Raw genomic sequence first — 13921 nt, 5'->3', positions numbered from 1 at the left:
CAGCCACATCGTCCCCCCTCATCATTCGTGCATGCCTCCTGACCCGTCTCTCACACGCACGTGCACAGACAACAAGCAGCCATCTCCTCTCTTATTGATATTGCGGGCGTGCCCTCCGTTTGTCTAGCAAGCCTATCCCACCATTTGTTAGAAGCAACTCCACTACCACCCCCTCCAACACTCTAGCTCTGTCTCTCTCCCAACCTTATTCCTCTCCTGCACATATGCATGGATGCCGATCGATCTCCCTTAATACATGAGGCAGATCGATCTCCTTAATACATGAGGTAGGCCTCTCTCCTCCTCCACACATATACCAGCCATTGTACCTCTATAGTTAATTGGGCCTCCCTCTTCCCCCACCACACACCGATAGTCGAGCGCTGCAGGTAGGTATCCATGCCACAGAGACAAACTGCACATGTCCCATCTCACGTTCCAGTAGGCCAGCCACTCTATATCTTTGACGTGGGCACACACAAATTCGATGGCACTCTTTATCGATCGCGCGCGCACACACACACACATCATCCCTCTCTTCGATTCTATGGACACCTCAAGCCGATGATACCTCCACTCTCTTCTCGTGGATCGCCCCCTCTATATATATGTTATATCCAGGACTCTATTTCACACACATTGCATATGTTACATTTTTTGATTGACCCCCCCCCAAAAACTCTCAAGAACCCACACACTATATCTCTCTAGGTTTGTATCTCTCTCACACAACCCCACGTAGGTGGTGTACGTATACAAGAAGAGAATAGGTGCACCGTGCACGTACTCACGCTTCGTGCCCAGCCACACCCGCGCGGGTACACGGTGGAGCTCATTTCTTTACGAAATGGCAGCCCACGTGCTAATTTGAACACCTGTAGCGGTTGTTTACCTAGGGAGGTCGTGTACCACGCGTGCACGAAACAAAGTTCGACTTGACGCGTTGCCGCATTATTTTTAAATAAAGTTATAGCGCTCAATGGCACGTACACAGAATATAAAACGATTTTATGGAGAAAAAGGTAGTCCGCTCACTATATACAATGGAGCCTGCCTGCCTGGTTTGTCGCTCTTCAGAGTATCTCACAAGGCTGCGGTGGCCTCTCTCTCTCACCGTTGGTCACTGATCCGGCCGCATCCCGTCCGCCGGGGGAAAGGGAGTGCGGTGGCCTCTCTCTCTCTCTCTCTAACCGTTGGTCACTGATCCGGCCGCATCCCGTCCGCCGGGGGAAAGGGAGGAAGTGCATCATTTCTCCGTTTGACGGCACCGAGGCAGCACGTCCGATCTGCGGTACACGCCGTTCTCTCTGACCAAGCTCCGGCGCGGCAGGCCTACGCCACCTGCTCGCAGATTCCGCCCGCCGCCCGCTCACCTAGTTACATCCCGACGACCTCCAGGTATCCCCTCCGGCCTTGCTCCACTGCCCGTCTTCCCACGTCGCTGCATGTGGATCTTCCATAGTTCTTTGCCCAAAACGTAGCTCGTCCGGCGTACTTTCCATATTGCATTCTCGTCCTCACACCGTTTTAGACAAACACAACCGTGTTGTTATCTTCCCTTAGGACAAGGAATATGCTTCTTTTTTGTCGTCGCATGTGTCATCAACTGTTATTGGCCAGTAATTGTTTCCTTTCTACTTGTTGCTATTGCGACCTTTTGGTGAACTGCACAAATCACTTTTTTCTTAAGAGTGTTTTGTGCAGTTGTACTAAAATGTCACACGGGCAACGTCTCTACATTTTAGTGCGACTGCACAACGGGAGATTGGTTTTGCTCTATCCTCCTCATCCAACTCCGAGCCTAATCTTCTCCAACTAGTTAGTCTTAAGAGAGACTGCAAAGGTGATTGGATTCTATTTGTGTGTTTATTGTTTCATCAGCAGTCCTCTATTATCGTAATCACACTTAATATCTTTGGAACAGGGACGCTCAGCTCTATTTTAGTGGAACTGCACAAAATGATCAGAATGTTGCATGCTCCAGATAGCTACTTTTTCCCAACATGCCTTGTTGATTTAGACAGAGCTGGGGGGACGTTGCTGCCAATGAAAGCATGGATCAATTTTAATTTTACACCTTCTCACAACTCTGTCTTCAGTTGTGATGTAATTATTAGCTCTGATCTGCTAATAATTGACATGCATTAGCAAGGAAGTTAGTTTTTTATTGTTTCCGAAAGAGCATCGATGGCAAGACACGCGAAACAAAAGCTGAAAGCTCACACCATTGTACAATTTCATGTCGCTGGAAAATTATTTGTATAGTACGTCAATTATGTAAACAAATGATGGAAGCTTGATAGCATTGCCAGAAGCCTCTTCATCATCCGGGTCCATGTGCCATGCACAAAATCATACTCCTCCGTTCCTAAATATTTGTCTTTTTACAAATTTCAAACGGGCATATTTTAGAGTATAGATTCACTCATTTTGCTTCGTATGTGTACTCCCTCCGTTCCTAAATATTCTATTTGTCTTTCTAGAGATTTCAACAAGTGACTACATACGGAGCAAAATGAGTGAATCTACACTCTAAAATATGTCTATATACATCCGTATGTGCCAGTCCATTTGAAATCTCTAAAAAGACAAATATTTGAGTAGTCACTCGTTGAAATCTCTAGAAAGACAAATACTCCAGAGTATATTTAAGAACCGAGGGGGTAGTGCACAACTGCATCGGAGACTCAGCCCGGTCGTTGCGCTGCATTAATAGTGAGTAATGAGCAGTCAAATCCTAAGCCCCATCTTTCCCACTGTAAGTAGCTCTGAAGAAGCAACCATCAATACGTTCTTCTTTGAATCCCCTCATACTACTCCATCCGTCACTGTTTATACAGCGCGCTTCAGAAAAAAGAAAAAAAAATCTGTGGGACCAAGGCGACTAGCAATCGGCCTGAAAAATAGCATTGGTAGTTATAGCACGGCGTCTATTACTAGAGGGAATAATGCGTACACACATGCATGCAGTGCTTCCACCCCGGGTACACACATGCATGCACTTACTCCACTCCGTAGTAGTACAGTACATGGAGAGAAAATTGTGGACTTGATTGCGGTTACCACGCCCTAATTAATTGAGCATTAAACCAAACGCGTCTAAAGTCTCTCTGGTGGTGGAAATGCATTGAGAGAAATGCATCATAATTAAGCGCGCCCTGTAAACTGTGACGGAGGGAGGAGTAGTATGAAGGTGCAAAACCAAGTACGCGTACGGCCAGTCGGTCAACGCACCTCCTCTTGGCATATCACTGACATGTGGGGCAGGAGTGTGAGCAAACCGATCTCAATTGACGGCAAAGAGCCAACCCGCCGTTCCTTGAGAGAGACAAGGAGCGAGAACACACAGACGGGCTCGCACGGAGGCCAAGATATATTCGAGCATGGTTGGTTGATCGATATCATTCATTACATGTTGGGCTGCCGTTTTCCGCCCTTCTCCGGAATAAACGTGTACATTATCAGAGATAAAAAAATAAGAGTACAGACGCTCCACCATGCGGTTCTAGTAGTAGTAGTACTCGTACTACTGCGCTTGGCTCTTCGCCTCTTCGTGAAGTCGAACAATGATGGTACTCCGCATGTTGGGTACTATAGTGTATGCCTCTGACAATCTGATACCGAATGGACTGATGCATGTCCACCGAGGGTAGGTTGCATTAGTCAAAAGGCGTAAGCGAGCTTCACCTTGTCCTGCAAGCTTCTCCTCATTCTGCGAGTTGGCGGGACACACCAAAAAGTAGTGCTAGTCCATACTCCCTCCTTTCCGGTTAATATGGCTTAATCTTTTTTGCGGTTAAATGAGAGAGCTTTATTCATATATAAGCATTCTTAGGACGATCAGCCAAGACACTGGTCACTAGGAAGCGAGGTACCCCGCAAAAAAAGAAGTAGGAAGCGAGGTGTTTCATCAAGCCAGCTCTCAGCCACATTCAAAGTGCAGCAAGCACGGTTCGCACGAAGATGCGCCACAAGGTTTGCCGACCTGTTTACATGCTGAATAACAAAAAAAGAGGAAATATTACCGAGCGCTACTATTTGTAACAGGATATGAGCCAGAATTAAGCGAGAATTGTGGCGAGTGTTCCATGCAATCAACTTCCATTATCACATGCGAGAACCCTCGAAGAGAACCAAATGTGTTGAAGATTGCTTTATCACATTTTAAAATTATAATAAGAGTGCAGACGCTCCTCCATCCGGTTCCTAGTACTAGTATAGTACGTACCTTTATAGACTATAGTAGTAGTACTAGTAAACTTTGCGCTTGGCTGTTCACCTATTCGGGAAGTCGAACAATAATAGCACTAGTAGTATAGTGTATGCTTCTGGCAATCTGACACCCAATTAACTGTTGCACGTCCACCGCCTGAGCGAGGGAGAGCTTGCATTAGTCAAAAGTTTCTCCTTGTCCTGCGAGCCACCGCGCGCAAGATTCTCCCGTCCTGCAACCTTCTCCTCGTTCGGCAAGTTGACGGGACATAGCAAAGTAATGCTAGTCCATACTGCCTCCTCTCCGGTTAATATGGCTTAATTTAAAACGAGATAAATACACTATCTGTCACTGTATATTTGTAAAAATACGGTCAGTGGACTTCATAATACGCTCATTGCGCTCAATATATATATTTTCCGGTGTTTATACGGTCACTAGCTCACCCTGACTGAGTATGTGTGTGCATGCACGTGTAGGTTGAGCACTTGAGCGTGACCGTGTGTGTTCCGTCGTGTGCTCAGACATGCATGCATTAGGGCGTCGCGCGCATTTTTGCGTCCATGTGTATGTGTGACTATTGCATACACGTAGGGGGAGTACGTGTAGGGGCCACTATGGAGCAGTCAAATCACACAGTAAGTTAGTCGGAAGAAGCAACCATCATTTCACTCTTGAATGACACGTACGCAATATAAAATGGTTGATATGGAGAGAAAAAGAAAACGACTATATATACACTAGCAGGAGCCTAAGCTACAAGCCTGCTTGCTTAGGTTGCTCTCTTCACAAGCATAGAACGACGGGCCTGATCCCGCGGCTGGGGGAAGGGAACAATGTTCTGCGTAGACACGGTCGACATCGGCGAGGGAGAAAACCCACAGTCGGTGCGTCCCAATCGGGGGTCACCGCGGTAAGGGCCGATGTCGCGTCCCAACCGCCCTTCTAGCTACAGCCCGACGTCCCAGGTAGTCCATCTTCCTTTTGGAGCCGGCTTGCTCCACTGCCGTAGCTCCATCTCCATGTCGATCTTTCTCTACTTCTACCGGCTTCTACTTGTGATCAGTTTATGTCTCATGAACTAGTGCCAGTACTATTATTCTAATCACACTTCTTCAATATCTTTGCCATCAGGGATGCTCAGGTCGATTTTAGTGGAACTGCACAAAAGCATCGTATGATCCGAGGGTGCCAGCCGTCTTTCCTTCGACAGGTTCTACCTGGCCAAGAAATTAATGTTTAGGGTTTAGGGTTTAAGTCGTAGTGACCCCATCAGTAGTTTTTCTTTTGTACACGCTCTCACAACTTTTTTCTTTAGTTGTGAAGTAAATATTGGCTATGATCTGTGAATCATTGAGATGCATCAGCATGCGTGTTAGTTTTCCTTTGTATTTGATGGAATGTTGTAACGGGGCAACCTTGGAATAGGAATGAAAATGGAGTGGAAAGTTTCCGTTTTTCCGGAGAAAAAATGGAAACGGAGAGAAACCAATGTTTCGTTTCGTTGGATCGCGCCATCGAGCAAAACCAACGTTTAAATCACATCTGTCGTGTTCGTGTCTCACCCTCCTCCACGGCTCGACCCCACACGGTCGCTCGACATGCCACTCACCGCAAACTGAGTATACGATAACTTTCCCGCCTGCTTGTCGATGGATCGCGCCATGGAGTACTAGCACTACTGGAAGAGATTGACGAGTTGGGGGAGGACAGCTAACTGTAGCACGGACTCCCAAGAACTTTTTACATGCATGTTGTAGCCGGCTATTGCGACCTTTGAACGCGGAGCAGCCGCGTGCACCCGGAAGCGGCGCGGGCGACGCTCTCTTGGCCGGCGCGCCGCTTCAATGCCGGCGCCAGTGAGAGGTCGCATCCGCTCTGGCCGGGCATGAATGCGGCACTGACCGTTTCGGGCGGGAAGCACGCGCGGGTGATGAAGAGGGTTCGGGTTGGTCAGGACCGGCTGTGGCAGCGGTCCGGACGTGCGCAAACAAGAGATGTTGTACGTTAATATTGCTGCGTATATAATTAACAACGTAAATAATGTGCCAGTTGGACAAATATGATTGGAGATGGAGATGGAAATGGAATTTTACGTAAACACGGATATGCATGTCTATGTCTATGTGTGTGTGCGCGACGACTCTCGCGACCTGGAAGCGGGGGCGTGTTTTTGATCGAGTTTTCTTTCTTGGTACGTTAGAAAATCAGTTTGTCTAATTCACATCTAGATGTTATTTAAGGATATCACATCTAAGCTCCCACAAGTATATAATGTAGCAACAAGAAACAAAAAACTAGGAAAAAATAGACCACAAACAGAGTGGACATCAACTTAGATGTGACATAACTATGTCACATCTAGATGTGTCCTAGACAGACCCTTAAAAAATTGTCCGCCAGTTTTCGTTTCTTTTTTTCGGGAACGCGTGTATTCTATTTAAAACCACTGCTATGGAGAGATTTTTTACTCCATTATAGCCTCTTGTTTGATACAGTTTCTCGCGTCTCGCTCTCTCACCCTCTCCATATATGTTACACACTGGAGGCTCAGCGTTCATTTGCTAGGGTTTGCTATATTCACAATCTCTCATCCTCTCTTCACCAGATCTAAACAAGACTGCGTGGGCCTCTTGTCTCTCTCTCCCCCCTCACAGCTGGTGAAGGAGGCGTCCGTATCCCGTCGCACCGGGAAGGGGAGGAGGTGCAGCGTTCACTCTATCGCCTTCGGCGAGGGAGGCAATCCACTGCCGGCTGCGCTGTTCTCTTTCACCCAACGCCTGTGCGGGAGGGCCACCGACCCCTTCTTCCTCGCTGCCGTACGTAGTGTGGGCAGATCCGGCCTCCCGCCGCACGCCTTGCCACATCCCGACGACCCTAAGGTATAAGTTTCTTTGAAACCGTCGTTGCTCTAGCTGCATGTGGATCTTTTTCGATCTGTAGTCGAATCTAGGTCTTGGTTCAAAGAGGAAAGAAGGGTGCAGTGGGCTGGAGCAAGAATCTAGGACGTGGTTCAATGAGGAAAGGAGGGGCGGAAAGTAGTATAGACTGGCTATCCAGCCGCTTTGTAGGTCAAAAGGGGAAAAAGGGGGTAACCCAGTACACACATCTGTAAGGAACCGATATCTTTGTTGAAAAGGGAAAGCAACTAGGGGGTCGGGTAGTTTGTGCAGGACTAGATTTGCTGCCCTCACATAGGAAGAAGGTTCAAAGAGAACAAATATGGGACCAGCGCATATATGCTGCTTGGCTACATACTCTGCATCACCCATTTATACGTGTGGACGCACATGGTGCTGGCATGTCCCATACAACTATTTTGCTGTTGTTAATCTAAGAATGCCGCCGGAAAATTGAAGCAATGCCACTATTAAAAGTAAATTGCATTTTTTAACGAATGCTGTTTCAAGAGAATGTCTCTGTTAATATGAATCAATGCAACCGTTTTAGAAATGCTAGTGTCCTACTTTGTTTTCCATCCAAGATAAGTTAGATGCTTCTTTCTGTCACCGTTTGTTTCATCCTCCTTTATCGGCAAGTAATTGTTTCCTTTTTTGCCTCTGTTAAAACAGGGCTATCGATTCAACTTGTTTCTATTGCGACATTTTGCTTCGCTACTCGAAACACTTATGTTTTAAGAGTGTTTTGTGCAGTTCAACTTGAATGTCACACCGGTGACTTTGCTTAATTTTGGTGGAACTGCACAAAAGGAGATCGAGATTTGTTTCCAGTCTTCGTGGCGAGTTGTTTCAAATCTTGGTCTCAACCACATGATGTGCAGTGTGCTTGAGATGTTGTGCTACTTGTTTTGGTACTGTTTTAAATAAATGTCAAAATGAAGCTATTGTATTGATGTCTTTTCCCATTAAGTAGTGAACAAAAATGGGACCAACCCAGACATGATGCTTGTTGCTTTGTTACAACAAATTCAGCATCACCCCCTTTATAAGCCAGTAATTGATGCCACTCTCAGAATTAACCACTGAATCTTATTTCAAAACTACAACACTTGTTAGGGATTGGCGGGATTACCATTTTTGTGGCCGCATGTTTCATCCTCCTTTATTAGCCAGTAATTGATTCCTTTTATGCCTCTGTTTAAATAGGGATATCTATTCAACTTGTTGCTATTGCGACATTTTGCTTCGCTACGCGAAACACTTTGCTTGATTTCAGTGCAACTGCACAAAACGAGATTGGATTTCCTATTCGTGTTGGCAGATTCGTATTTTATCTTGTCCGTCTCATGAAAGGTCAGTACAGGCCTTCATCCACATGATTGTGCAGTGTGCTTTGAGATGTTGTGCTACTTGTGTTGGTACTGTTTTAAATAAATGTTGAATTGAAGCTATTGTATTACTGTCTTTTCCCATTAAGTAGTGAACAAAAATGGGACCAACCCAGACATGATGCTTGTTGCTTTGTTACAACAAACTCTGCATCACCCCCTTTATAAGTAGATAGAAGCACATACTGTTGTTGCGCCCACTCTCCCCTGGAACTGTTTATGCTTTTCGTTAATCTAATGCTGCTGGTATAATTAAGCAATGCCACTCTCAGAATTAATTAACTACTGAATCTTAGTTCAAAACTGCAACACTTGTTAGGAATGGTACTATCCTGCTTTGTAGTTCTTTCTACATGTTTAACCAAGGTATTGTTAAGATAATGTCTCTGTTAAAATGAATCAGTTGCATTGTTTTAGGAATGGTACTTTTCTGCTTTGTCGTTCTTTATACATGTTGAAACAAGGCATTGTTAAGATAATGTCTCAGTCAATATGAATGAATCACACTGATGGAGAATTGCTACTCTCCTGCTTTGTTTCCCATTAAGATAAAGTAGATCAGTAGATGCTTTTCTTCTGGGAGTACAAGTCATCAACCGTTATTTCTCAGTAATTGTTTCCCTTATACCTATTGTTGCTTACAGGGATATCAAAATTAAAGCTCGGTTTTATTCCGACTTCGATTTTAGTTGAACTGCACAAAAGGAGCCAATGTGTCCAAGGCAAACTGTTGCATTACTGGGTCCAGTTGGGCGTTCCACTTTGCAGAAAGAAGCAGTCACTATTTGCGCTACATTATAGAAGGAATGACCGAGAAGCTTTACAGAGTATTATTAGACACCGGTGACATGACTAGTCTGCAGAGACCATTGGCAATTTAACAACACGTGGAGTGCCCTAGGCAAAAAGTGCCCAAACAAGTACAAGAAGCTACGACAGGACTCCACGATCATAGGCATTACATATTTTGAATGGGAAAAGCTTATCAAAGTTTAATCATTTATGTTAGCAAGAAGACGTTAGTTTAATATATTGGAATTGGAAAACCTTGTCAAAATTTGCTCATTGATGTTAGCCAGAAGACATGCATTTGATATTTTTGAGTGGGACGCCCTTGCTGTGAGCAGCGTCGAGTGTTTTTTCCTATTCCTGTGTTCAGTTTAGAAGTAAATAGTTACTCTGTTGAGATATTCCTGTGTTAAGAGTTTGTTCTGAATATTGTCTATGTAATACCAGGCCTTGTGTTTGATTGCAAAGTTGAGCTTGGAATGTTGTGGCTTGCGGCATCACGAGCTGTTCACCGTGCCTCCTGAGAATAATGCTTCGTATTGTTTTGCATGTCGATCTAATGCCAGTGATTTGCTTGTTAAGAAGATCATCCTCTTCTGTTGTTTCCGTGCTTAAGAAGTTCATCGTCTGATGTTTCATTCATAGCCTAAACGACAAGTCGGGTAGGTTAGACGTGAAACCATATGATCTTCCGACCAACTCATGATATTAGGCCGTGATTGGATCGTCGTTTTCCAACCAAAACCGCTTGTAAAACTGACGCTTGTAAATTAAAGCAGATGGTCTTGGGCGAAGGCGCTTGGTTGGTCGATTTCGACTAGTAAAATATCGGAAGTACTTCACACAGGATAAAAACGCTGAACGACACTCTGACGATTGCTAATCCAGCCATTAGCTGTTGTTTCAGCCTTGTCCATGGATGGCATGATATGCACATTGTGCATGTATCGTCTGGTAATGTCGTCCATATAGCAGTGCTCGTAAAATATACAATGGTCTCTCAAATTACACGCGTAACCCGCCGGTTTTACTTACAGACCTCGGGCCCTCGGTTTCATTACGCCTGTATTTTATGCGTTGTTTCCGATGACGAGTAAATTACACTTGTATGTTAATACAGGTTTGAAATAAACCAGAGCTCCCAAGCGCGGCCTTACCGTTTCATGCCGTCTAAGTTTCTCGAAGGTGCTCATAGGTGTCCGATGATCCTGGCTTCCTGAATGAGCAGCGGGCGCTGTATCAGACCATCCGTAGGGCCCGCGAGGCCCTCTCCGTTGTCCTTCGAGTTGTTGCGCTCGCCGTGGCGCCGAGCATTGTTAACATCGTCAACGAACATAAGGATTCAGGAGATGACTTTATTTTGACTGGATGACACTAGGGACCCACTAGGGCCATAGCCGTACGTACGCAAGTGCCTCCTTATTATGTACAACTATATATTTTTTTGCTTTCTCCTGGTTTCCTGACATCACGGTCCCACACCATTGTCAACCTATGTAGTCAATATAAACGAGAGAATTGCACAAGGTGCGGCCGACAGCTGGGACCAAGCAGCTCGAGCAGTATTTGTGTTTTTGAGGCGTGAGCACTGCAGAGTTTTTCTTGGCGATGATTTCGTTGTTGTTCAGATGAGAGCAAGGTATTAACTGGGCGGGCTGTGGCCCGTCTAGCCCAGGCCAGATATCCAGCCCAGATACTAATTTTTTCAAGATGAAAATGGCTAGCCCAGCTATACGTCTTTTTGAGGAATACCCAGGCAAGGTCAACTTGTTATTCTCCGCCCCGCTGGGCTGCAAATCTTTCCTAGGAGGGATGCATTAGGCTTAACAGGAAAATGGGCTTTAAAAATAATAAATGGGATGCAATTATAAAAATTGGGCAGTAACTATAAAAAAATGCACCAAACACGAAATTAGTTTATAAAATATTATTTATGGATTTTGAAAATCTTAAATTTTCATTGTTGCGCGCGCAATGTTTCGTTGGATTTTTACGTAATACAAATTTATATTTAATCTGACTAGAAATTTCGGGATAAAAATATTTCGGATCCCATCAAAATGTGGGAAATTTTATTGAATTCTGTCTTCAACGGTTGGTTGAAATTATTAATCGTTGTCCTAGCTAGAAAATGGGCTGTACTTTTAACAAACTGTAAATGGGCTGTTGTAAATTCCATTAGAATTCAAAAATGGGTTGTACATTCTTACAAAACGCAAATGGGCTATAAGTTCTCTGCCACACACTTGTGGGCCTACTAAGTGACGCGTCCCCTAAAAAAAATAAGTTGACGCGTATGCAAGGCTTTGTCAACTTATTATAGTCAACACACGGTTCTAGCAGCAGTGGTCGGTGGATGTCTATCCAACGGATGTCGTGCTTCTTCTTCAATCTCGGATATTCTTAGCTTCGGCCGCCCAAAAAATGATTCCTCCCCCTGACATCTGGGGCGCACCATTTCGGAGGCTGACCTGTGGGCCTACTAAGTTGGAGCGTACCAAGGGCTTTGTCAACTTAGTCAATATAAACGATTCTAGCTTCAGTGACCGTACGATGTCCATCCAATGGCCGTAGTGCTTCTTCAACCTCTGGTCTTCTTGGTCCAGCCGCCCAAAGCAGCGCCGGTCGTGCCGCCTGCTCCTGCCTCCCGTGGCTGGCTGTGCTGCCGCGGAGGCCTCACCGCCCCCATACTACTCCCACCGCTGGCCAGGCCATCCCTCCACTCACCCACACCCCCTGTTATTCTGCGGCGACGGCAGCCCCACACCGCAGCCGAACCAGTGAACCCTCGTACTCCTCTCCGCGCGGGCTTCCACTGTTGTGTCTTCCCCAGCTCCGCTTCGTCCCCTTCCTAGGCCTCGCCGTCGTCCACTGCCCTGGTGCTCTCGGCGCGGCATGGTCAACGTGGTCAACGACCGACTTCCATCGGAAGAGTACTGTACGTGGAGAGGCTGACAGCTGGGTCCATGGCGGCCGCAAGGAAGTGCCTCCTTATTACGCGCAAAATAATTATTCCTCCACCTGACAGCGGGGACCCACCGGACGGGCCACCTTATTTCGCGAAAAAAACGTTTCCCCCCTGACTGCTGGGACCCACTGGACGGGCCACCGTATTTCGTGAAAAAAACGTTCCCCCCGCTGTCAGCTCGGACCCACCGGAAGTGCCTCCTTATTACGCACAAAAAAAGAATACCCCCCTGCTAGCTGGGACCCACCTTGGTGGGAGGCTGACTTGTGGGCCTACTAAGTTGACGGGGATGGAGGGCTTTGTCAACTTAGTCAATATGAACGATTCTAGCTCCAGTGACCGTACGATGTCCATCCAACGGCCGTAGTGCTTCTTCAACCTCTGGTCTTCTTGCTCCAGCCACCCAAAGCAGCGCCAGTCGTGCCGCCTGCTCCTGCCTCCCGTGGTCGGCTGTGCTGCCGCGGAGGACTCACCGCCCCCTACTATTCCCAACGCTGGCCAGGCCCTGCGGCGACGACAGCCTCACACCGCAGTCGAACGAGTGAACCCTCATACTCCTCTCCGCGTGGGCATCCACTGCCGCGTCTTCACCGGCTCCGCGTCGTCCCCTTCCTAGGCCTCGCCGTCGTCCACCGCCCTGGTGCTCTCGGCGCGGCGTGGTCAACGTGGTCAAGGAACGACCTCCATCGGATGTGGACTGTACGTGGAGAGGCTGGCAGCTGGGTCCACGGCGGTAGCAAGGAAGTGCCTGCTTATTACACGGAAAATAATGATTCCTCTACCTGACAGCAGGGACCCACCGGACGGGCCACCGTATTTCGCGAAAAAAAACGTTTCCCCCCTGACTGCTGGGACCCACCAGCTACACCTTCGCACACAAGGAAGTGCGTCCGGGCAAAAAAAAACAATTCGCCCCCCTGACTGCTGGGACCCACCAGCTACATCTTCGCACGCAAGGAAGTGCGTCTGGGCAAAAAAACCAAAACGATTCGCCCCCTGACTGCTGGGACCCACCAGCTACATCTTCGCACGCAAGGAAGTGCCTGACAGTCGGAACCCACCTGGTCGAAGCGTATGTAGCGTTGTCATTCTGGTCGCGAACGTGTACGTACATATATACTGGTGGATGTAGAGGCGCGCACGTGTCGTAGTAGAGGCGCGTACGTGTCGTAGTAGAGGCGCGCAGGTAGCATGTACATGTACGTACGACGGACAGGGTGCAAGAAAGAAAATACGGCCACGTATGTGTACATACGGGCGGGGTCTCGAACGCCTACTAGCGCATACGTACGGCTAGGGCTCGTGTACATGGCTGGGTCGGAACGGAGAAACAGCGTCGTCGTCGTGTTCATGGGGAGGCAACGGAATGCGTCGTGTTCATCGGGAGGCAACAGAACGCGTGGGAGCCAACCGGCTGGGTCGGAACGGAATGTGTGGTCGTGTTCATCAGGAGGGCTTGGACGGAACACGCGATGGAAACGAGGCCTGGCGTACCGCACAACGGAGGAAACGGACCTCCTACGTTCGGAACGGGGTCCTGTTGATCGGGAGGGGTGTGGCGTACCGCAAAACGGAGGAAACGGACCTCCTATAGTCGAAACGGGGGTCCTGTTGATTGGGAGGGGTGTGGCGTACCGCAAAATGGACGAAACGGACCTCCTAC

Source organism: Triticum aestivum, chromosome 5D (assembly GCF_018294505.1).
Source record: "Triticum aestivum cultivar Chinese Spring chromosome 5D, IWGSC CS RefSeq v2.1, whole genome shotgun sequence".
Classification (NCBI taxonomy): domain Eukaryota; kingdom Viridiplantae; phylum Streptophyta; class Magnoliopsida; order Poales; family Poaceae; genus Triticum; species Triticum aestivum.
Note: the sequence above shows the minus strand (reverse complement) of the source record.